Genomic DNA, 24,894 nt, shown 5'->3' with positions numbered 1-24,894 from the left:
TGTTTGGGAGTACAGTTCCATGTATCTAGGCCAGTATTACTTCTGAGTATTTTATTGTTATATTATTACATTTCTCAGCTAGTCTAATTTCTTTCTGGTTTATTATAGCACGAGATAGGTGGCATGTCACAGAAAGGGCTTCTGGAATGTCATTTTGCTGGATTAAGTGCAGGAACAGACTAGTGAGGTGAAATAACTTATAACAATGGGTCAAAGATTTAGCCAGATTTCCTCTATGTCATTCATCACAGGACTGAGTTCAAAGGTTCTAGGTTCATGACATAAAAAATTCTTATTGTTTTCTACTGTCCTCATACCTTTTGATTCCAGATGTGTTGTACACAAGTTTAGTGTTTTCATAGCACCAACTCTCTCAGACACAATGAATAAAGGCCAGTCATTGTTCATATGGTGTGTTCATCCAATAACTCCAGGAACCAGTGAGTGGGAATGGAGCAGTCTCACTGATGTTTATTTGCCTCTGTGAGCAGTCAAGTTACAGCCTGAGCCACCCCACCCATTCAGCCAAAGAAAAGTCTTGATGATTAAACCCTTTCCAGTACTGTCAGTAGACAATGGCAGTCCAAACATTAGCTGGTAGGGGTAGCTTTAGAAACTGCCAAAATTATCCTTATGAAAATGGACTTGTAAAAGCTACCCAAGTTTGAGGGATTCCATGGAGCTTCTCTGTACAACCATCTTGTCATAAAGAACTCAGTGTCACCTGTTAGGGGACTAAGAAAGATACTAAGGTGAGGTAGTAGGGATAAAGATGTAATTACACACACACACAAATACGTATGTGCCTCTTCCTTCCATTTCTCTCCAGAAGGAGATACTCTTCATAGAACCACTTCCAAATTGCTTCTAATTTTCTGCATACTGTTAGTATTTCATTATGTTACTTCACTAAACAAATATTGTAACTGAATATTTAACAGTGTTAACAATAGCACTTAGTATTAAAAATACAAATGAGGAAAAATTATTCAGTGTTTCACACAGTACAGATATTTATTTTAAACCCTGAACCACATTAACAATCATGGTTCCCATGGGAATTTTTGTTGCCCTCCCCTAGGACTACATCGCTAGAAGAATAGGCCTGCTACCCCATCATCTCATATGCCTCTCATTATTATCTGATTGAACACAAATGCATAATTATTAGGGCCTGGATCCTCAACTGCAGAAGTGGAGTGCACAACACAACTCAGGATGGGGCTAGCTGTGGGCTAGGCTGGTGCCTCAATAGTTAGCCTGGCCCCAGGGATTAAATAAGGAGAAGTGTGGGATGAATTCAGCTTCCTCTCCTCTACTAATTGCAGGGGCAGCATTCCTTCTCGTCCTGTTTCCTGTGGTCTAGAACAATTAATTGCTCCCACTCTGCCTTGCTGACAGGCACTGAAAGTGGCTGCTGTAGTGACAAATCCTAGCCCTCAAAGGTGGCTGTGCTGACTGCCCTGCCCCCAATCACTACTCCCTGCTCCCCTTGCTGATTCACAGTTACTAGAGAACACCTCATGGGAGTAGAGAGGAGACAGCAGGAAAAAAGATGGTGAGAGAGCGCCTCCCAGACACACATCTTCCCAGGGATGCTGGGTGGAATGGGGGGAGGTGCATGCTCATCATTAGTCCTGGCCAGAAACACCCTGTAAATCATGATAAATAGATACAGGCTCCCCTTGAGTTCAGAGGATGAATTTAACCTTGTGGAGGGGGTCTACACAAGGCCTGTGTATCTCTTAAGATGCATAGGGACTTAAATGGGACTTAAGTGGTGTTCAGCCCTTTCATAGGCTCTCTGCACATGAGTAAATTTCGGTCAGAGCAGAAACAGGCAGATTATGGCTGACCCCTGCATAAGAATGCAGGCAGCAGGAAATTTTCCATACAAGTGCTTCTTCACTAAGGCATGAACTGGCCCTAAGGATTATTTTATATAGATCTTGTTTGCAAGTACACTTTATTGAACATGTAAAACATTGGATTAGTCCATAGCAGGGCTAAATTATTGGAACATGAGCAAGCCACAGAGGTTAATGAAAATATAATTAGTACTGCTTGTGCTACATGCAGTCGAAAAGAGGGTCATAAATTCTATTAATCCGTCTTCGTTCGGAAACTATTGACCTGAAAGACCATAATAGACCTGGTCTATCGTGACTGCTTAGTTAAAGTGCGTGTAGACTAAGTTTTGATTTGGGGGAGGGGCGAGAGAGTGGAATAACAAAAATTGCTTTGCATTTTTAGTAAATAATAGAAGAACAGAACACAAAAGGGATCAACCACAAATACTTGATGCTCATACTACAGTGATGGACATGTGATTGATGGACAGTTAGAGAAGAAGGCAACTAAATAACATATGAAGTATATAAAGCAGGGATCCCATCGTTAAGTCTATATAGTTTAACAATTATATAGCACTGCATACTTGTAGGGTGCTGTGTAAGTATACTCTTTCACTGACTCAGAAATGGGAAGACAGTGATGGTATTGATACTATTATTCCAAGACTCTTTAGTTGTTGTAAGTCCTAATCTGCCAGATACGCTTCTAACTAGGAGAGGAAGCACTGCTTTCACAGGATGTTAAGTATAAACATTTTTATTAGTAGAAGATTCAGATAATAATAGGGCAAGGCCATTTAATAAATTACATTTTAAAAGAGTTGCTGCTTATTCTAGTGCACAGGAATTAATTCCTGCCACAAATGTATTACTGTTTACAGGCTTTTTGGAAGAGCTATCAGTTCTAGTTAGGCTTTCATTGTACATATCACTTTCCTATCTGCTTTTGCCTAATTCCCTTCTAACCTATATATTAGGGATTCCCTTCACTAGCATTCTATATCTCAAGTTAGTTGCCTGCCAATTAATTTGAGGTAACTAATACATTTGTAAAGGTTAGCGTGGGCCCTCTACTAATACTTGTTCAAGAGCAATGATAAACCACAAACATTTATGTCACAGAGCAAACGTCTGTGGTATGTCCACACTAGGCTTTACAAATGTGTTAGCTACCTTGAAGTAAAACACTCTCGTGTAGACACACCTTTAAACCTCTTCTAGCATAGAAAACAGTATAGCCCTGCAATGAAAATCATGAGTCAGGCCTTTTTTAAAAAAAAAATCATTCTGCTACATTTGGGTCCTGTATTCTAGCTTTTCTCTGCAACCACAAGGGCTAGAAACTTGTTTTCATTAATAGGAAGCTATGGTTCTCATATAATTCCATTACACCAGCAGCTGGGGCTTTACGCAAAACAGGTTGTGTTTAGAAATGTGTTAGCTAGCAGAGTTCAACATTAATGTAAACAGGATTTACACCTTTAAAAATGTATTAGTTTGTTGTGGTTAACCAGAGGAAGGAGTAAATAATTTGCAAATTAAATCATCACTATAAAATGTAATAAAGATTAAACATATCCCAACGGAATCATAAAATGAAAGTTACAAGTTAAGGTGCAGTCATGTTGCACTGATCATTATGACTTGTACAGTGTGAAAGCAGAAAAATTGTAAAATTTATGACAAGGCAGAAATCTGTCCACACCGGAAACTACTCTCACTTCTAAGCCATTGTCTTCCCCACTTGCTTTGGCTGGTACCCAAAATGAACAGTAGTGTGAATCATTGTCTTCCCAATTGAAACCTATCGTAAAACTTAAATGTCTAGTAAGCCAAATGAATTTCTGCTTATGCACTCAAGCAGTCCCATTGAAATGATCAGGAGTATTTAGGTTAGCAAAGTAAGCAGGATTCAGTTGTACATCGTACAATCAGGCTTTCAAATGGTTTATTGGTATGAAATATCTCTTCTGTCTTCCTACATTGAAGGAACCACAACAATCATAGTAAAAGTCAAACGACGACAACACATGTAGGTGGACACAGCAATAAGCCTTCTGAGAACATAGGAAATGATTTATGCAAGCCTTTTCTATGCAGAGCTCCCATTGTCTTCAATGGAAATGCCTCCAATGGGGTATTGTAGGACAGGCCCTATCCCATTATAAGTTGTTTCTTAATCAAATAAATAAATAAATATATCATAGAAAAAGACTAAGGCCTAAATTTGTAAGAGTAAAAACACCCAGTTCTTATATGGGTTTTTAATTAATATATTTCAGAGTTGTTTACGAAGGAGGTCAGCCTCATTTTATAGAAGAGGAAACTGAGGCACCAGAAAGTGACGTGCCTAAGGTCATCTAGCAGCTGAGGCAGGAATAGAATCTAGCTCTCTTAAGGCTCAGTCCACTACTCAAACTAGTAGGCCACACTGGAAGTGAAAAGTGACTTTTAATTTTGGTGGCCTATCTGGGGATACCTTTAAAGACCCTGATTTCATTGAACAAATATTCAGTGCTTTCTGAATGTCAGGCCCCTTTAAGGCGCCAAGGATTAAGACAGGCCAGCCAACAGTCAGTTTTCAAAAATTTAGGCTTATATATTTTCATGGAGTAATAAACATTTTGGGGGCTGCGGAATCAATGAATTGTCATAAAAGAAAATTTAGGCCCTGATCCTCCATGTATTCAGATAGACACTGCACCTGTGCAAAGCTCCATTGAGGTCATTAGAGCACCAGGTGGGCAGTAGGTCCATCCACAAGCATGTAGTCATAGGATTGGAGCTTTTCATGGGGAACATTTTGATCACTAGTAATGTAATGCAACACAACCTCGGTGAGGTTAGAAAGCCAAAGACAGTAAAAATGTAGAGAAAAAAAAATCCAGACAAATATTTGCCTTTCAAACACAAGTCTACTTATATTTATTTGCATGGGTGGTAGCATCTAGTTTCCAATATACAGACAATATAAACTACAAAATCTTCAAAGTTAGACTATAATAGGGAGAAATTATTCCTTTTTTCTAATTGTCACAATAAAAAAATTAAAACAGTGTCCTGAAGAAAAGTATAATGTCAATAATCTTTAGCAGCATCTAAATAATTGCAAACATTATTATATTTTATTTAAAAAACCTTCTGATTTTCAGATTAACCAGCTGATATACAAGTGAAATGAAAACTGAAACAAGGAAACATGCTGTTAATTTATTAAAAGTGGATTTAATGCTTTAGTAATTTTCTAAAATGTCAAATTGCTTTAAAAGACTTACTGCTGTTGTAAAAATAAACTCTGCAGAAACTCTACCACTAAATAGATCCCAGGTGAGTTCACAATACTTAGCTTTAGCAGAAGGCAGTGTATAGTGGCAACTCAAGTCTAACTCAAGAATCAAGGTGAGATTCATCTTAGAATACTGCTAGATAAAGATTTGTACTAAGTTTGTCCTCATAGTATTAAGATAAACATTTGTGTAAGTTTCAGAGTAGCAGCCGTGTTAGTCTGTATTCACAAAAAGAAAAGGAACCTTGTGGCACAAGTACTCCTTTTCTATTTGTGTAAGTGTTTGCAGGGTTAGACTATAAACAACAGGTGGATGAAACAAATGTATTGCAAGTCTTAATTTTGCATCATCCCAAACTGCATCTCAGATTTATTCCTGAGTTAGAATATAGTTTAATTATGTTTGATTACCAGTTTAAAATGCCCTCATGGTACTTAAGTACTAAAGATATGTGCATAAATGTTGCAGAATTGGGCCTTAGATTGTACACTCTTTGGAGTAGAGACTTTATTTTTGTCATAAGTTTGTATAGTGCAGTGGAACTCTGCCCTCGCAGTGCTACTGTAATGCAAATGATAATAATAGCCTTACACAGTAATTTAAAAGCAGGTTGGACACTTTATAACAACTATAAAAGCAAACATTTTTGATATGTATTCACAGTTATCTTCACTGAAGGGGAGAGTTTCCTAGCTAGCAGATTTGCCCTTGAGGTGCCACAAGCACTTAGCCCTGTTTCCTTCCTTCCTTATCTGAGGGTTTAAAGAACGTAAATGCATATTTCAGCTTTCTTTTTTCTTTCTGTCTTTTTGTTTTAAACCTCTTCATCCCCTTTTTTGTGCAGACAGTCAATAGCAGATGTAAACTAATGTAAATAAAGTGATTACTAAAATCAAAAGCTTGGCACTTTTTCTTAAAAATCTCAGCTTTCTTAAAGAGCTTACCCTTTCAGAACCACAGGCCTGGGCTTAAGAATCTAGAAAAACAGCTGTGAGCAGGTGCTTGCGTAGTCTGCCATAATGGAACCAAATTCTATGGCAAGCACCTCTAACTCTGCAGCAGTGTTAATTTATTGTATCTCCATAAACCACCCTTTATTACCATCCATCCCTTCCACATCTGACTATGGTCTATAGTTGGAAATACTTTTTATGTACAATTTGTACATTGTCAGCAATGATTATCGTTGATAATGGATTGTTTTGCTGTGACCTCTGGACAGTGCAGATCCATGGGCCTCAGCAATGTTGTTTTGACAGTATGGGGGCAGTCATTCCCAGAGAAGGAGGAAACTTGTAGTCACCTTACCCAATTCACCATATCGGCTTCCCAGGCTTTAACTCCATCTCTATTGTCTAGGCAGCCTAACTATCCAGCATAGACTTCTTGCTCCCTCTCCTTCCTTGTTACAAATTGAAGTCCAGCTCTGGCTCCCTGACCCCACACCACTGCTGATTCCATAGAACAGTGAAGGGAGTGTGCAGTCCGATCCATTTAATTCCACCTTATGGGGAAAGATGCAGAGCAAGAATCAGCTGCAGGCATGGCCCACAGCATAGGAAGACAGAAAATAAAATGCCAGGCAGACCTGGCTGCAAGTAAAACAATGAACTCTCAAGCAAAAATGCTTAATTCTGTGCTATCCTGAAAATATGCCATATTTCATGGCCACACAACCATAGAGTCTATGGGATTTGACTGGGGCAGTTCACACTTGCCAGAGCCATTGGTTCAGGTTCTTTGCTAACTCATACAGACAGTGGTTTACAAGTGGGTCACATTTTTGAAGTTATCTTTGCAAGCACAAGGGCTAGACATTTTCTATTTAAATGACAGCTGAGATTCCAGAGCATGATTCTGCAGCAAATGGTGGAATCTGTAGAAAATTCTGGAACCATGGATTCATGGAATATCCAGGTCCCTTGATCCTGGGGAAGAGTTTAGAACAATGTTCACAGTTAAGAACATAAGAATGGCCATACTGGGCCAGACCAAAGATCCATCCTGCCCAGTATCCTGTCTACCAACAGTGGCCAATGCCAGGTGCCCCAGAGGGAGTGAACCTAACAGGTAATGATCAAGTGATCTCTCTCCTGCCATCCATCTCCACCCTCTGACAAATAGAGGCTAGGGACACCATTCCTTACCCATCCTGACTAATAGCCATTAATGGACTTAACCTCCATGAATTTATCCAGTTCTCTTTTAAACCCTGTTATAGTCCTAATCTTCACAACCTCCTCAGGCAAGGAGTTCCACAGGTTGACTGTGCTCTGAGTGAAGAAAAACTTCCCTTTATTTGTTTTAAACCTGCTGCCCATTAATTTCATTTGGTGATCCCTAGTTCTTATATTATGGGAACAAGTAAATAACTTTTCCTTATTCACTTTCTCCACACCACTCATGATTTTATATAACTCTATCATATCCCCCTTAGTCTCCTCTTTTCCAAGATGAAAAGGTGGTGATGCCAATCAGGCTACTGTATATGGCAGTAGGGACTTTGCAAGCTCTCTACTAGCTACAGGCCTGTGGCAGAGCCAGCTGCTTTCCTGAGCAGCCACCGTGTTCTCTGGCCACAAAGAGGGGCACCATAGTAGCATGAGAGATAGTATGGCACAAAGGACTGAGCAAGGATCAATCCCAGCTTTGAATATTTTGGCTAAGTAACCTGACAAAGACCACAGAGAGAGTCAGCATCAAATTTTAGGGTCTAAAGTTAGACATCTAAATCCAGAAGTGCAGATTTATCAAGGAAAGGGTAGCAACACTAATGCATAATGGACATAGGGTGGGCTCTGAGATTCATATGTGCTTACCCAGCCTGCTAATCATCTTCACCAACTCAACTGACATGTGGCTCTTTGGGTATGCCAGTCTTCTCCAGTTTACCAAAACCGGGACAAAACATCTGATTTCTGTAAAACTGAAAAGACTAGGCCTTGCAAACAGGGACATTCCTAGTTTCAAGGAGACAGAGTTAATCTATTTAGTATACACAAAAACTGAGATTACGTTCTTCATTTGCAGTAATACAAAGAAGGGCCTGACCATAGTGAAGAAGAATCAGTGTGTGTGTCTTGGCACAGGTGTGTGAGGTGTGATGGTGGGCCAGGAGTCTATTTATTCCAACCGTGAAATATTTTACAGCCACTACCCTTCACCCATTGAGAGTGCATTTGTAAAATGTTTCATGAGACTAGAGTAAAAATACTAAGGCAACTCTCCTCCTTAAGTACCAGATGTGTGGAGAGTGGCTTTGGGTTTTGCACACATCCATCCCTTGTCTGTTTTCAGATATATATTTAAAAAAATATTCTAAGCCCTGGTCTACACTAGGACTTTAGGTCGAATTTAGCAGCGTTAGATCGATGTAAACCTGCACCCATCCACACAATAAAGCCCTTTATTTCGACTTAAAGGGCTCTTAAAATCGATTTCCTTACTCCACCCCTGACAAGTGGATTAGCGCTTAAATCGACGTTGCCGGCTCGAATTTGGGGTACTGTGGACACAATTCGATGGTATTGGCCTCCGGGAGCTATCCCAGAGTGCTCCATTATGACCGCTCTGGACAGCACTCTCAACTCAGATGCACTGGCCAGGTAGACAGGAAAAGAACCGCGAACTTTTGAATCTCATTTCCTGTTTGGCCAGCGTGGCAAGCTGCAGGTGACCATGCAGAGCTCATCAGCACAGGTGACCATGATGGAGTCCCAGAATCGCAAAAGAGCTCCAGCATGGACCGAACGGGAGGTACGGGATCTGATCGCTGTTTGGGGAGAGGAATCCGTGCTATCAGAACTCCGTTCCAGTTTTCGAAATGCCAAAACCTTTGTCAAAATCTCCCAGGGCATGAAGGACAGAGGCCATAACAGGGACCCGAAGCAGTGCCGCATGAAACTGAAGGAGCTGAGGCAAGCCTACCAGAAAACCAGAGAGGCGAACAGCTGCTCTGGGTCAGAGCCCCAAACATGCCGCTTCTATGATGAGCTGCATGCCATTTTAGGGGGTTCAGCCACCACTACCCCAGCCGTGTTGTTTGACTCCTTCAATGGAGATGGAGGCAATACGGAAGCAGGTTTTGGGGACGAAGAAGATGATGATGATGAGGAGGTTGTAGATAGCTCACAGCAAGCAAGCGGAGAAACCGGTTTTCCCGACAGCCAGGAACTGTTTCTCACCCTAGACCTGGAGCCAGTACCACCCGAATCCACCCAAGGCTGCCTCCTGGACCCAGCAGGCGGAGAAGGGACCTCTGGTGAGTGTACCTTTTAAAATACTATACATGGTTTAAAAGCAAGCATGTGAAAGGATTACTTTGCCCTGGCATTTGCGGTTCTCCTAGATGTAGTCCTAAAGCCTTTGCAAAAGGTTTCTGGGGAGGGCAGCCTTATTGTGTCCTTCATGGTAGGACACTTTACCACTCCAGGCCAGTAACACGTACTCGGGAATCATTGTAGAACAAAGCATTGCAGTGTATGTTTGCTGGCATTCAAACAACATCCGTTCTTTATCTCTCTGTGTTATCCTCAGGAGAGTGAGATATAATTCATGGTCACCTGGTTGAAATAGAGTGCTTTTCTTCAGGGGACACTCAGAGGAGCCCATTCCTGCTGGGCTGTTTGCCTGTGGCTAAACAGAAATGTTCCCTGCTGTTAGCCACAGGGAGGGGGGAAGGTTGAGGGGGTAGTCACGTGGTGGGAGGAGGCAAAATGCGACCTTGTAACGAAAGCACATGTGCTATGTATGTAATGTTAACAGCAAGGTTTACCCTGAAAGAGTGTAGCCACTGTTTTATAAAATGTGTCTTTTTAAATACCGCTGTCCCTTTTTTTTCTCCACCAGCTGCATGTGTTTCAATGATCACAGGATCTTCTCCTTCCCAGAGGCTAGTGAAGCTTAGAAAGAAAAAAAAAACGCACTCGCGATTAAATGTTCTCCGAGCTCATGCTGTCCTCCCACACTGACAGAGCACAGACGAATGCGTGGAGGCAAATAATGTCAGAGTGCAGGAAAGCACAAAATGACCGGGAGGAGAGGTGGCGGGCTGAAGAGAGTAAGTGGCGGGCTGAAGAGAGTAAGTGGCGGGCTGAAGACAGGGCTGGAGCTCAAATATGGTGGCAGCATGATGAGAGGAGGCAGGATTCAATGCTGAGGCTGCTGCAGGACCAAACCAGTATGCTCCAGTGTATGGTTGAGCTGCAGCAAAGGCAGCTGGAGCACAGACTGCCACTGCAGCCCCTCTGTAACCAACCGCCCTCCTCCCCAAGTTCCATAGCCTCCACACCCAGACGCCCAAGAACGCGGTGGGGGGGCCTCCGGCCAACCAGCCACTCCACCACAGAGGATGAATGAAAAGAAGGCTGTCATTCAATAAATTTTAAAGTTGTAAACTTTTAAAGTGCTGTGCTTAAAGTGCTGTGTGGCATTTTCCTTCCCTCCTCCACCACCCCTCCTGGGCTACCTTGGCAGTCTCCCCCCTATTTGTGTGATGAATGAATAAAGAATGCATGAATGTGAAGCAACAATGACTTTATTGCCTCTGCAAGCGGTGATTGAAGGGAGGAGGGGCGGGTGGTTAGCTTACAGGGAAGTAGAGTGAACCAAGGGGTGGGGGGTTTCATCAGGAGAAACAAACAGAACTTTCACACCGTAGCCTGGCCAGTCATGAAACTGGTTTTCAAAGCTTCTCTGATGCGTACCGCGCCCTCCTGTGCTCTTCTAACCGCCCTGGTGTCTGGCTGCGCGTAATCAGCAGCCAGGCGACTTGCCTCAACCTCCCACCCCGCCATAAACGTCTCCCCCTTACTCTCACAGATATTGTGGAGCACACAGCAAGCAGTAATAACAGTGGGAATATTGGTTTCGCTGAGGTCTAAGCGAGTCAGTAAACTGCGCCAGCGCGCCTTTAAACGTCCAAATGCACATTCTACCACCATTCTGCACTTGCTCAGCCTGTAGTTGAACAGCTCCTGACTACTGTCCAGGCTGCCTGTGTACGGCTTCATGAGCCATGGCATTAAGGGGTAGGCTGGGTCCCCAAGGATAACTATAGGCATTTCAACATCCCCAAGAGTTATTTTCTGGTCTGGGAATAAAGTCCCTTCCTGCAGCTTTTGAAACAGACCAGAGTTCCTGAAGATGCGAGCATCATGCACCTTTCCCAGCCATCCCACGTTGATGTTGGTGAAACGTCCCTTGTGATCCACCAGAGCTTGCAGCACTATCGAAAAGTACCCCTTGCGGTTTATGTACTCGGCGGCTTGGTGCTCCGGTGCCAAGATAGGGATATGGGTTCCGTCTATAGCCCCACCACAGTTAGGGAATCCCATTGCAGCAAAGCCATCCACTATGACCTGCACATTTCCCAGGGTCACTACCCTTGATATCAGGGTTTGATTGCATGGGCTACTTGCATCACAGCAGCCCCCACAGTAGATTTGCCCACTCCAAATTGATTCCCAACTGACCGGTAGCTGTCTGGCGTTGCAAGCTTCCACAGGGCTATCACCACTCGCTTCTCAACTGTGAGGGCTGCTCTCATCTTGGTATTCATGCGCCTCAGGGCAGGGGAAAGCAAGTCACAAAGTTCCATGAAAGTGCCCTTACGCATGCGAAAATTTCGCAGCCACTGGGAATCGTCCCAGACCTGCAACACTATGCGGTCCCACCAGTCTGTGCTTGTTTCCCGAGCCCAGAATCGGCGTTCCAGAGAGTGAACCTGCCCCATTAGCACCATGATGCATGCATTGGCAGGGCCCATGCTTTCAGAGAAATCTGTGTCCATGTCCTGATCACTCACGTGACCGCGCTGACGTTGCCTCCTCGCCCGGTATCGCTTTGCCAGGTTCTGGTGCTGCATATACTGCTGGATAATGCGTGTGGTGTTTAATGTGCTCCTAATTGCCAAAGTGAGCTGAGCGGCCTCCATGCTTGCCTTGGTATGGCATCCGCACAGAAAAAAGGCGCGGAACGATTGTCTGCTGTTGCTCTGACGGAGGGAGGGGCGACTGAGGACATGGCTTACAGGGTTGGCTTCAGGGAGCTAAAATCAACAAAGGGGGTGTCTTTACATCAAGGAGTATTTCAGGCAGGACTTCACGGAGGGTTCCAATAAGAAATGGTGCACCTAAGTTATTGTTCTTATGGGAATAAGGAGGTTAGCCTGGCCTCTGATTGATACATGGCTAGATTTACCTCACTGCACCTTCTCTGTGAGTGACTGCAGTGTGACCTAGAAGAATGAGTCCCCTAGACAGGGGAGGGGGGGGAAGCAAATGAGTACAAAACAAATCTGGTCTATTTCTTGTTTTGACCCACTCCATCTGTCTTTTACATCTTTGGCTGGCAGCAGACGGTGCAGAAGGACTGCATGCCATCCACATGTCATGGCTGCTCAGCAGAAGATGTTACAGTACGACTGCTAGCCATCCTCATCTCTTGCCTGCCTGGCAGAAGATGGTACAATACGACTACTAGCAATCCTCATCTCTTGCCTGTCTGGCAGAAGATTGTACAGTACGACTGCTAGCAGTCCATATTGCCTGCCCGCTCACCATAAGACGGTTCAATAGGACTGCCTGCAGGACTAAAGAGAATGACCTGGTCAAGTCACTCCAAATTTAGTCCCTGCACCCATGTCTGCCCAGGTGCTCCCAGCCGACGTGGCCAGGAGCACCTCGGACACGACGAAGACGACTACCAGTCGTATTGCACCGTCTGCTGCCAGAAGGCAATGGGTTGCTGCTTCTGTGTAGCAAAGCCGTACCACGTCTGCCAGCACCCAGGAGACATAGGGTGACGGTTACCTGAGCGGGCTCCATGCTTGCCATGGTATGGCGTCTGCACAGGTAACTCAGGAAAAAAGGCGCAAAATGATTGTCTGCCCTTGCTTTCACGGAGGGAGGGAGGAAACGGGGGCCTGACGATACGTACCCAGAACCACCCGCGACAATGTTTTAGCCCCATAAGAGTGCTCCGTTGTGACTGCTCTGGACAGCGCTCTCAGATGCCCGATTGTTTGCCATTGCTCTGACGCCGGGAGGGGTGACTGAGGACACGGCTTACAGGGTTGGCTTCAGGGAGCTAAAATCAACAAAGGGGGTGTCTTTACATCAAGGAGTATTTCAGGCGGGACTTCACAGAGGGTTCCAATAAGAAATGGTGCACCTAAGTTATCGTTCTTATTGGAACAAAAAGGTTAGCCTTAGAAGGTTGGCTGGCAGCAGACGGTGCAGAAGGACTGCATGCCATCCATATATCATGGCTGCTCGGCAGAAGATGGTACAGTACGACTGCTAGCAGTCCGTATCGCCTGCCCGCTCACCATAAGACGGTTCAATAGGACTGACTGCAGGACTAAAGAGAATGACCTGGTCAAGTCACTCCAAATTTAGTGCCTGCGCCCATGTCTGCCCAGGCGCTCCCAGCCGACGTGGCCAGGAGCACCTCGGACATGACGATGACGGCTACCAGTCATATTGCACCGTCTGCTGCCAGAAGACAATGGGTTGCTGCTACTGTGTAGCAATGCCGTACCGCATCTGCCAGCACCCAGGAGACATAGGGTGACGGTTACCTGAGCGGGCTCCATGCTTGCCGTGGTATGGCGTCTGCACAGGTAACTCAGGAAAAAAGGCGCGAAATGATTGTCTGCCCTTGCTTTCACGGAGGGAGGGAGGGAACGGGGGCCTGACGATATGTACCCAGAACCACCCGCGACAATGTTTTAGCCCCATCAGGCATTGGGATCTCAACCCAGAATTCCAATGGGCAGCGGAGACTGCGGGAACTGTGGGATAGCTACCCACAGTGCAACGCTCCGGAAGTCGACTCTAGCCTCGGTACTGTGGAAGCGCTCCGCCGAGTTAATGCACTTAGAGCATTTTCTGTGGGGACACACACACTTGAATATATAAAACCGATTTCTAAAAAAACGACTTCTATAAATTTGACCTTATTCCGTAGTGTAGACATACCCTAAGTACAAAATATTTTCTTTTTCTAGACTCAGATACACCATAGTAGTGCTAACCACATGAAAGACAGAAACAATAGCCCTATTTGGTAATGCAAGGCCACTCTGGTAGCTGAATTTTGGGAAAGGAGAGTTTAAGAACCAGGCAGACCCTGTCTCTTATTTTTGGAGTTTGGTTAATTTGTTCTCCGACTGAAGAGACAGAGATTTAGGACCAAAACTGTGGACACTGCATCCAGGAAGGCATAAGGATTATAATCTATGTGCTACACATACTAGACCCAGAGGAGCAGCAGAGGTCAAGCTGGCAAGGAGCCTAGCCACAGATTTATAGCAGCGCACCTTTTGAACTGAGGTGAGATTCACCCTGTCAGTTTCATAATAAGCCCTGTTATTCTGGGAAGGGAAGTTTCGATGAACTTGTTTAATGTAAGAATCACTTCCAAACTCTTTTTTTTTTCTTTTTGAAGGTTTAATTTTTCATTATTTGTCCTTTGTACACATCTCCATGTTTTTGGGTCTGGGTCAGCACTGAAACAACAGAAGAGAAAGTGTTTTTATAGTTGCTTTCTGGACTAATAAAGAATAAAATATGATGGAAATCTTAGGACAAAGTCTGTTCTCTTGAGTTTTTCAGCGAAAGGCCACACTCTAACCTAAGGCCACACTTAGACAAATGTACATTTTTTCATATGAGTAGTTCCACTAAGTTCAATCAGACTAATGTGAATACATTTATGTTTACATAATTAGGGTCCAAATTCCGTGTATAAATTGCTAGATTTTAATCTCAGTTACAGCAGTGTTAATCCAGATTAACTCCACTGACTTTTTTATTGAGTAAAACTGGATCAACACTAGTGTTATTGAGATAAGAATCTGGCCTGAGAAGTTCTAGTATTTGGATAAGCTTTATTTGAATTTTTGCATACTTTTCTGACATGAGTATGCAGACATTGTAAAGTTTGCCTATTGCAATTTATGGACTGACATTTTTCTTTGTGAAAATTTTATAATTCAAAAACTAGTGGTTTGGGCCAACTCTTCTCACATTAATAGCAAACTGAACATTTAAAAAAATAAGAACATTTGCAGCTGGGTTTTATTTCTTGGACCTTTTCAACAATTGTGACAATTTAGTGAAAACTATTAGAACACATAACATTGTAAGGGAAACAGTTTAGGAAAGCTAGTGTTTTCTTTAATGTTGTCTAAATTTTAAATCTCTCTCTCCTTCGTGACTTCCGTCACTTGATAAAAACTATGTTTGAGAGATTTAATTAAGCTGTGGAACACATACGTGGTATCAGCTGTTTGGCTGCAATTTTAATTTCTCTGCATGCATCTTATATAGATATAATATTTTTATTGTTTTTAAGCCATCACATTCTTTTTTACCACTTGCCTAAAGAAATAAGTCAGAATTATTGAAAAATGAAGTTTGAGAGATGGTTATTTTCTTATCAGTTCATACAGCTCTGCATCAGAGCAATAATTTCATTATGAACTTGCTGCCTGAGAGAGGTTTCCTGCCAGCTTGTTCCTGCCAGCACTCAGCCAAAGCCTCAGTCTGGTCACTGGCAATAAGATTTCTCTTTGTAACAGAGAAATTGTCAAGAATGTAGAAGTAAATACTTTAATGCACACAAGCCACCTTTCACAATTCAGCAGTTGCTAACTGTCAGACAGAGAAACCTTATTTTTTCCCTATACTTATAGTACGAACCTATGATCAATAATATTTTTTCAGTGGCAACTGTGGTATATTCTACTGTGCAACACTTCATTCTCTTCCCACCTACATCATCTATTCTGAGTGGTGTCCCAATGGGTGTTCCATATCAGAATCAATACGCACCCTGGCACTTCTGATCAGAGACTGTCAGCTGTGTCTGCGGATCTGCGCCTTTACCACAGGCACCCTTGTACTTTAGTGTGATGGAACATAGGTAGTGGGTGGAGTTCCTTCTCAACTGCTGGTAGCTTCAGACAGAGCATCACAGTGTCCATTAGCTAGCTACAGACTTTGCTACCTCTCCTGTTTATTCTTTTATTTTCTTTCTTTGGATTATTATTAATTATTATTATTATTATTATTATATTTTATTTTATTGTTATTCATTATTTATTATTTAGTACAAGTGTGTGTGTGTGAGAGACAGAGAGAGAGAGAGAGAGTTCCATTCTCTTAATTTACGTGATCTGGATCTTTGTTATTTTTTTCTCAGACTTTCATCAGGAACCTAGAGAATGGGTAATACCCAAGACCCTGGGCTTCGAACCCTGCCAGACCTGCGTAAATTCTTTCCACCACATCGACAGATGTTCAGGTTGCCTCCTCTGCCTTGGAGAGACCCACATATACTCCAAATGTAAGATCTCTAAGATTTTAAAAGCAGTTCAAAGGAACAGAGGGAGGAAAAACTAAAAGTCTTGTTGATGGACCCATAGGGTCCAACTCTCCCGCTGTATCTTGGATCTTGTGGCTCCAAGAGCACCAGCAATTGTCTCTGCTGTGATGGTAAGAAAAGACCCCAGGACTCCTTCAGAACCATCCATACTCTCAAAGATGAAAAGATCCCTGTTCTCCATAATGGGATAAGAGAAGGAGAAAGTCACTCCCTTGGTCTGGATCTCTGCTGAGACTCCTGTCCTCTCCAAGACTGGGACCATGGCACCAGCCAAGAAGACCATGCCATGTACCCAAGAAGCTGTCAGGTAAACAACCTAGAGCAGCACTGGAATCATTACTGGTCTCAGTGTCTTCAAAACACAAAGACTCCAGAGCCAAGCTGAAATCACTGTTGGTACTATCTTCTGTAGTCAGTTATGAAGGTTGGTACTGTTTGTTATGCCACCCAACGTTCTGACTCCTGAGGTTCCCTGTTCAGAGTCCCCAGTACTGTTATGATTCCTATTCGTTGAAGACCTTCGAATCCTGGAGAAGGCAATGAGAAACACTGATGCCAACTCACCTTCTGACTCTACTTACCCCATAATCCTACCATCTTCACCTACAGTGACTCACCCTGCAGTACTGACATGATCAGCAGTCCCACACAAACTTTTAGAGGGTACTCAGAGATGTTTCCAGTTAGTACTGTCACAACCACTGGTACTGTCTCATTAACCAACCAGCTATTGACCTTTTGTACCGATGCAATTAGAGGAATCTCTCCAGACCCTTGTACTGACTAAACTACCTGTATTAACACCACTTGCCCCTCTGAGGTGTCTGTACAAGGTTGCTCTACCTTCCAGCCTCCCTCCTTTGATGTAAACCTTAAGGAAGAAACTCCCAGCAGGATATCTACCCAGCAGCCCTGACAAGGACAACCTTTGGGACCTGCTCCTTCCCTTATGTGCCACCACAATGGGTTTATTGGCAATGTGTTCTATACTATCTTGTAAGAGGGCACATCTAGAGCAACAACCATTGCCCTTGGCCCCTGCTTCACCGCAGTGTCTTGCAGAGAAGCAAGAGCCATCTGAGAGAGAAGAAACACCACCTTCCCCTCTTCACCAAATGAGGTTGACATGTCTCCCCCACCATCTTACAATGGTTTTGCTGAACCCAAAGCTCTTGGTCACTTCCCTGTTTGTGAGGTGATGGCAGGAAATAAATCAATGGAAACATGGCCCATCTGGCCGATAGAGAGTTGATGCAAGCAGACAAACAAAACTGCTTTCACTCAAAGCTTCTACTTTAATTAGTCTCCAGCACTTAAACACATCCACAACAGGTTAGTAAAGCACCCCAAATTAACCCCAGATTCATATTTATCCAGGATCTTGAGATGTCTTGAGTGGATTTCTGTAGCTGTCCAGTGACCAGTTTTCTATCTGCAGAGGAATTTGAGAGGTGTCCAAGTGTCCAAATGTTCAAGTGTCCATCGAGCCCAGATTTCTTCTTCTTATACCCAATTTGTTAGTATTACATAGTTTGTTCATCAAGAAAACTACTGAGCAGAAGCTAAGTGAAGTGTGGAGTTTTCCAGCCTGTCAGGCAGGGAATTTTCTAGCAGTTAACCAGATGCATTTTATGTAGCAATAGTTAACTATTGCCAGCCTTTCCATCTTGCGAAACCATATGCTTCGGAAAAAGCTCAAGTCAGGAGGGCACAGGTTCGTGTTTACTCCTCGTGATCACTCACTTCCCCCATCCCCTCTTGGTCTATTAAGTTGTGCTAAGGCTTCAGAAACAGCCTTTCTAGCTGCTTTCAGTAATGAACATAACAATTGGTATTCCAGCTGCAGGCAGTGGTTTAGGCACGTTCCTGGGCTCTGGGCTATCAAAATTTCCCCCCTCCTACAACATGAATCATTTCAAGGCCTTTCAAGACCCTACATAGAAGAGAACTTACCTACTGTGTTAGAGGAAATACAGGAAACACAACATTCTCTGTTGGACATCCTTCATTCATCTCCTCAGGGCAAAATAACCTTGCCCATCAACAATATTCTGCTGGTCCCAGCACATACAGTGTGGCAAACTTCATTTACCCTACTGCCTATATGCAAACAGGCTGACAAAGAATACCACATCCCATCCAGAGGCTGGGAGTAATTTTTTATCCCACCCTATGCCCAACTCCCTGGTTCTTGAGGCCATTAACGAATGGAACAGGCAACATTGGTCCTGCTCAATGCCATCTGACTACGGGCTAAAATTACTGCAAGAGTTACTCCTCAGCAAAAGCTGTCTTCAGCATCTTTTCAGTTAAGAGTAGCCAGTTACCAAGCCCTGATGGAAAAAATGTGATTTAATACACTTTTCAATGTTTACATCTTTTATTGAACAGCAGTTTTAGGATTAGAAGGAACAATTTCAAGCTCTCACAACAAAAGGCCAGACAACTGCCAAGGCATATCTCCAGGCCTTGTTCGATGCTGCTGATCCAGCTGCATGGTCCATGGCTATGGCAGTAATCATGCACCAAGCTTCCTGGCTGTGGTCTTCCACTCTCTCCTGGGAAGTATATAATATAATATGTCCCTTTGAGGGGCCCAAGCTGTTCAGTGATGCCATAGACTGGACCCTTCATTCTCTGAAAGACCCTGGGCAACACTACAATCTCTGGGCATCTATGCACCTATGCACAGGGAGAAAATACAGTAGGTCACAGTCAGCTGAATGGTGTAGCCCAGACTACAACTTTCCCATAAGAATGGCTGAACACCCCTAGGAAAAAGCCCACGTTTACTAAGAAAGGGCCATCTTCTACAGCTACTTCCCAGTCAACAAAATCTTCAAAATGACTATTTTGAGCTGTTGGCCAAGGGTCAAAAACTCTTTCCCACTCCAGATCCCATGCTGCACCTATCCTCTCTCCACCTTTTTTGGCATCATCTCTCTCATTTTCTACACTTCTAGGAGCTTGTCACCCTGGACAGATGGGTCCTGAAGGTGATTTCCACAGGTCACTCCTTCCATTTCAGTTCCTTTTCATTCCTCCTACCCTCCACCCCTCTTCAGGGACTCTTCTCACCAGGGTCTCTTGAAACAGGAAGTACAATCCCTCCTAACACTGGGGGTGATCAAATCTGTCACAGTGGACTTAGTCGGAAAAGGGTTTTATTCCCAGTACTTCCTGGTTCCAAAGGAAGAGGGGATGGAGATCTTTTCTGTATCTCAGGAATTTGAACTCATTGTCCTATGTCATTGGTTCAGAATGGTAAACATAGTAATGGTAATTCCCTCTATGGACCCTGGAGATTGGTTTGTCTCCCTCTTCCTTCAAGATGTTTATTTTCATATCACCATATAATCTTCAAACAAAAATTTCCTACATTTTTGGTGGGAAGGGACAACTACCAGTATTGCATCCTATCCTTTGACTTTTCCATCACTCCAAGGGTGTTTATCAAAGTCCTCTTGGCTGCTGCAGTCCATCTTCACCAGATGGGAATAATTGTCCTTCTTAAACTGGATCATTGGCTCCTGAAAGGTCACTCATTTCTTGAGATACACATAACAACCAGCATGGCCCTATCTCTGTTCCACTCACTGGGCCTCTGCCTCAATGCAGAAAAGTCTACCTTCTCACCCACTCAATGTGTAGACTTCATCAGCGCCTATCTGGATTCTTCCACTTCCAGAGCATGCTTGCACAAGGACATATTTGCCACAATGTTGAACCTTGTTTCAATAATAAAACAAAGCCCGCAAACTATAGCAAGGGTTTGCCTGCAACTACTAGGCCATATTATAGATGGTACATTTGTGACACCCTTAGCAAGACTACACTCTTGGTATCTTAAAGTTACAGAACTGTCTATACCCCCAACAAGCACAGTCTATCCAAGTAGGTGTTCTTATCTCCAATGGTCCTCGATTCTCTAACTTGCTGGAAAGATACATAGAAGGCATGTGGGAGTTCTGCTCTTGCAGCATCCTCTCTTGGGGATCATCACTACAGTTGCCTTCCTGATATGCTGGGGAGCACACTTCCAAAACATAGTTCAGGGCAAATGGACCCCTCAGGAGATGATCCTCCATATCAGCATATTAGAGCTCAGAGCAATTACCTACACTTGCCAGAACTTCCTACCCCACATCAGAGGCCAGCCAATCAGAATGATACTGGACAACAGAGCAGAAATATATTGTATCAATCAACAAGGAAGGGCAAGATCCCAGTACTTATTAATATAATCCATAAAACTATGTAATCTATGAATATCACACAGTAAACAGATCTCAGTGATGTATCTGCAGAACACAGCTGCATACTCCTCAGCATGTATTTCCACGTCAACCACAAATGGAAGCTGAACAATGAGGTATTCCAAGAGATATGTTTTGCCTAGAGCCATCCAGAGATAGATCTCTTCATGACACCTTCCAATACAAAGTGCAAACAGTTCTGCTCTGGGGAGGGCACAGCCACAACTCAACAGGAGATGCCCTAGTCATTTGCATATCGCTATACATTTAACCCCTGACCCTTTACTGCTCAAGGTTATAAACAAATTTCAACAGGACAAATTAGTAGTCATCCTCCCTCATACCATTGTGTCCAAGAACCAGGTGCGGTTCCCAGATCTGGTTTGCATGTCTCTGCACCATCCTCTCCACCGTCTTCAGACGCAGGGGTCAGGATCCATCAACCACCACAACCTCTCAGCACTTCACCTCTAGGCATGGCTACTAAATGGCTCTCTGATAAAGAACAATCCTGCTCTCCTGAGGTACAAACAATATTGTTTAATAATAGAAGACCCCTGATAAGCAACACTTAGCTGCGAAGATGGAAACACTTCCAGACTTGGTGTAGCCAGTGATCTATATCTCCTCTTAAGTCTTGTCTGACACACATTCTCAATTACCTGCTCAAATTAAAAACCACAGGCTTATTACTAAGCTTATTACTAAGCTCCATTAAGTTTCAACTAGATGCCATCACAGCTTTTCACACCCTCATCAAGGGGTTTTCAGTTTTCACTCACCTGATCACTAAAATGTTTATCAAAGGCCTGTTCAACTTCTTCTCTCCTGTTAAGGAGCCAACTCCACCATGGGACATCAACTTTGTCCTCAGTGCTTGGAGAAAACTCCCATTTGAACCATAGGGAAATGTTCATACATTCATTTGTCCCTTTATACCTTATTTCTCAGACCCATCACCTTGGATTGGATGGTAGGGGAGCTTGGAGCCTTGATGGCTTACCCATTGTACGTGGTGTTCTATTATGATAAGGTGATACTACATCCACAACCTTGCTTCCTACCTAAAGTTACTTCAGAATTCCACATTAATCAGGATAGTCACCATCCTACATTCTGTCCCAAGCCTCACTTTTCAAGAGAAGAAACAAAGCTCCATTCATTGGATGTAATAGAGCTCTTGCGTTTTTTCTAGACAGGCCTACACCCTTTTGGGTGTCACGTAGGCTTTTCATCTTGATTGCAGATTGAATGAAAGTACGTCCAATTTCCATCCAAGGACTGTCAAATGGGTTGCGGAATGCATCTTAACTTGCTATGGAGCCTTGAGAGTTTACCTACTTCCAAGGATGATTGCTCATTTCACCAGGCTCAATCTAACTTTGTAGCCCTATTGAAAAACATACCTATCTCAGATATCTTCAGGGCAGCGACCTGGTCTCCAGTGAATGTTTTCCCAGCACTATGCTCTTGTGCATGCTTCCAGAGCCAATGCATGTTTCAGTGATACTGTTCTACAGTTTGTACTGAATTCGCTTCCTCGGCACCCTTCTCCATAATTGGGCTACTGTATGAGAATCTCCTGATGTGGAACACCGATAGAAACACTACTTAAAAAAAGGAGAGTTCACTTACTTTGTACAGTAACTGGAGTTCTTCTGATGTGTGTGTATATGAATGCTCCACTCCCTGCCTGCCTTCCCCTCTGCCTTGGAGTCTTTCACTGGACTTTCATTGTTGAAAAGGAACTAGAGTGGTGGCAGGTCCACTCCCTCCTTATATATCCCTGTACCAGTAAACCCATAGGGATACACATCTTGAAGAACTCCAGTTACTGTACAAGTTAAATAGCCTCCCCTTCCTGATCTAGTGTTTTTCTTCCTTATTTAAAAAATGTGTATTATCCTTTATCTCAAAGAGATCTTATAAGTGATACATGCCCTGGCTCTATACAGATTCATGTGGTATGTGTGCTATATAACAGAGTTTGTAGACTACACTATATTGTAGCTTTGAAAGTTAAGCACATTTTTGATGCATAAGTTTTGTTTAGGATGTCAGTAAGATAAACCAATCACAGGGGCTGAGATTAAGCACTTTTTTTTCTGTGGTGCACTTGAGCTTTTGATGGCTGCCAAAAAGTACAAGAGGCTACCTGAACATTTGGTTCCTACTGTGACAGTGTGTACTCTTATGGTCACCCTTACAAGTCTATGATAAATTTTGTACAAAGTATGCCTTGTGAAGTATCATTTGAAAACTCAGATTCTGCTGAGAATTGTGCTTCTGGTAAAATATGTGTGGCTACATTATATGTAAAATTATGACATTCTGCTGTATAATGCATGTTCCAAGTCTGGGGAAAGAGCTTCAGACCAGTTCTCCAGAAACAAAAAGATAGCCAACACCTAAGACATGTGTCAACATAATCAAATGAACTATCACCTGTTTAAATGGCTATTCTTTGACAGGAAGAAGGGTGTGAGTTTAAAATTTACATCTTGACAAAAGAACAGACCTGCTGTCACCTGAACCCCAGCTAGAGAGAAGGAAAAGATATAAAACTGGGGAGCAGAGGCCGCAAATCACCTCTCTCCCCTTATCTCCACTCAAGGCATCAGCAATGTTTGAAAGACAAAGGAAGCACCATTGACCTGAGGGGGTGGTCCTGGCTGAAGGTATCCATACAGACTGCTGCAAGCATATGGTGAGAGAAAGCTTTTGCTTTAAATTCACTTAGCTTGTTAAGTTAGGTATTAGTTTTGTTTTACCTTTTATTTCTTTGTAACCAGTTCTAATTTTATATCTCATTACTTGCAATCACTTAAAATCTATCTTTCTGTCATTAATACACTTGTTTTAATGTGTTTGGATTGAAGTGTTTGGGAAACCTCCATTTGAAATAATAGGATTTGTGTATATCATTTACTATTAATTAAATGATGGACTTTCTATGAGCTTGTATTGTCCAGAAGGGTGCTAGGCAATGCAACAAGCACACTTCTGGGGACAAGTCTGGGACTGAGGATTTTCTGGTGTCTCTCAGCAATGTAATTCAGGAGTGGCTGGCTAGGAGCACTCATATAATTCAGAGACTGTGTGTGAGGAAGGCCAGGAGTGGTTGCTCTCACAGTGAAGCAGTGTAAAAGGAGAATTGAGGGGATATAGCTGTTCAGCAATCCAGATTGTACTCTGGGGAATGTCACATCAGCAATTATGAGTACACACCGATTTTCTCAACGCTGTTAAATAAAAATTTACCCAGCCTTAGTGGAATTCTCAAATGACTGATCACTAGATTCCGAAGTCACTTCTTTCTCAGTGCTTTATGCAAACTTTTGGAAAAGAGATTAGTTCTTCCAAAATTGGACCGAAATGTTGGCTCATCAAAGCAAGTTAAAGAATTAGTTAAGTGGTATTTTGCAGATAAAGTTCAGATGGACTTTCTTCTTACCGTTAGTGCTTACAGACATCTATGTAAAATAAATTGTAAATATCTAATGAAATGTTAACTTTTTCCAACTAGCGAAACATTGAATCTATATTTATTGGAATCAGATTCACAGCAATATCACACAAGAAATACACCTAGGAATTAATTTTAACTGTGGCAAACACATGAAGCAGAGTTCTTGGGAAAAGCCAAAGGCCATAAACATTTTCAGATTTTCACACTTGTGTCTGTCCAGAATAATAAAATATAGGCCTGTGTCCAACCACCGTTCAGAATTAATATATATTATTAAGGTATATAAAGCTAGAATATTTTAATCTATCCCACAATTGTAATATTTAATCTGGTTATCTAAGATTCCTTATTTTTATTATTATTAATATTAATTATTATTATTATTATTATTTATTAGGAATCCTGCAGTTTTCTCTCTTTGGCCTTTTCATTGAGACCTTGAAAACTAACATCATGTCTGCTATGAAGGCTCATTTAGGTCTGATTATAATCAGACCTGCACAGTGCAAGTTAGGAGGGAAAGCGTTCAAGGAGCCTTCTGTCTCTGCCCATTCCCCATGCCTTAGTACAGGGGCTAGGGATAAGCAAATCACTTGTGCTCCCCTGAGCGTAAGGACTGTGAATTTCCCAAGATCTAG

At 42.8% G+C, this 24,894-nt stretch overlaps 1 long non-coding RNA gene across 2 annotated transcripts in view; it reads left to right on the top strand.

Annotated features, from left to right (window-relative positions):
* The window catches only part of LOC140903845 (uncharacterized), a 107,915-nt gene extending 84,432 nt beyond the window's left edge, over positions 1-23,483 (top strand). The window contains exons 3-4 of one of the 2 annotated variants that reach the window (XR_012156373.1): positions 16,349-16,492; positions 23,259-23,483. This is a non-coding gene — a long non-coding RNA (uncharacterized LOC140903845). The remainder of the gene's footprint in view (positions 1-16,348; positions 16,493-23,258) is intronic. The other variant, XR_012156354.1, reaches the window with a different exon arrangement.
* Positions 23,484-24,894: the final 1,411 nt, after the last annotated feature.

The sequence above is a fragment of the Lepidochelys kempii genome, chromosome 1 (assembly GCF_965140285.1).
Source record: "Lepidochelys kempii isolate rLepKem1 chromosome 1, rLepKem1.hap1, whole genome shotgun sequence".
Taxonomy (NCBI): Eukaryota; Metazoa; Chordata; order Testudines; family Cheloniidae; genus Lepidochelys; species Lepidochelys kempii.
The sequence above is the reverse complement of the archived record's forward strand: the minus strand, read 5'-3'. Positions and strand labels throughout refer to the sequence as shown.